Consider the following 1,332-nt stretch of genomic DNA (forward strand, 5'->3'; position numbering starts at 1 on the left):
TCCTGGGAGAAAGAAGCTGGAACATAACATAACATTGTGCTTGTTAACTGCGTAACCGTAAGTTCAACGTAGTTTACAAAAGATTCTAAATTAATTAGTCAAGTGCTTGGAAAAAAAAAAAAAAAGATATGTCTTCAGCTGTGTTCCACAAATGTTTGTAGGAGTAAGCTGTGAACCAGCAGTGTTGCTAAAGTAGGATTAAGAAATTTCCTGCTTTTACAACCCTGAACAGAAGGAAAGCTAAACAGGGCATGGAAATAAAATCATGAGCAGTACAAGAGAAAGGGTAAAAGAGGAAAAGAAGCTGGGTGGGGGTGGAATATAGGGACAGGAAAAATGGCCTTGGAGGCAAGAGTAAGAAGGATAAATACAGCGGAGGATCTGTAAAGACCCAAAGGGTACAGAGAACTACAAAGAAAATGAGAAAAAGGTCCCCACGCTTTTATCTATTTCTTTTAAACTATGATATTTTCCCCAAAGGGAGGTGCACCATTCCTGGAGATACTGCAATACCAGGTTGATGCGTGGAGTGGATGAAGCAAGCTCCTATTCCATCTCCCTGTTCCAAAAATCAATTTAATATATCGTCCCTAGATAAGGGACATATCAGATATTAAACTGATAAGAACAGATACTACACTTGATCTTAGCCAAAAGGCCGAGAAGCGATACTGCAGCTTACTCAGTACCCAGCAGCCCTCTGTTCCTCTTCTCTTTCTAACTCAGGGAGAGTACTCAAGCAACTAGTGCCCAGTAACGACTCGAAACAAGGGCTTTAATCCTATCGCTTTCTTCCACAAAATGCCACAAGCTTTCTGGTCTATAAGCCTAGTAGTTTTTTGGGGTGTTTTTGTTTTTGTTTTTTTTCAAAAAAGTCCTCTAAGAGAGCTGGCTTTAATTTCTTTCCAGATCGATTTTTCTTATTCCTGTTGTTTCTCCGAGTGTCAGGTGACTCGTTGATATTTGCATTGGCCTGCCCACTTCTCTGACGTTTCCGCTTTGGCTGAGTTGCTCTCTTCTCTTCCACTGCACTGCAACAAGGGGTCGGGATCGTGCTTGGCTTGCAATTGGGAAGCTGTTTTCCTTTCAGGGAGGTGAATTTGAAGAGAATTCCGACGAGCTTGTAACTGCATTTCAAATCCCGTTCGTGCTCGTGCCTGTACTGTGGTGGCATCACCTGCAGGTCACACTTTGTAGATACATCATCTTAAGAATGTAATACAATATTCTGCATCAGGGCACACATCGAATTTTGATCTCTTGGATGCAGAACTCTGGTAAAATGAATGCAAAGCCCAATACAAAAAAAATTGGTTCAACCCCTCTTGTCTT

General features: G+C 41.4%; 1 non-coding gene across 1 annotated transcript; it reads right to left on the minus strand.

The window, feature by feature from the left end:
- Positions 1-479: 479 nt before the first annotated feature.
- LOC117352504 lies at positions 480-670 on the minus strand. Its single transcript, XR_004537698.1, has one exon. It is a non-coding gene; the product is annotated as a U2 spliceosomal RNA (small nuclear RNA).
- Positions 671-1,332: the final 662 nt, after the last annotated feature.

This window comes from Geotrypetes seraphini, unplaced genomic scaffold, assembly GCF_902459505.1.
Source record: "Geotrypetes seraphini unplaced genomic scaffold, aGeoSer1.1, whole genome shotgun sequence".
In the NCBI taxonomy this organism is placed as follows: Eukaryota; Metazoa; Chordata; class Amphibia; order Gymnophiona; family Dermophiidae; genus Geotrypetes; species Geotrypetes seraphini.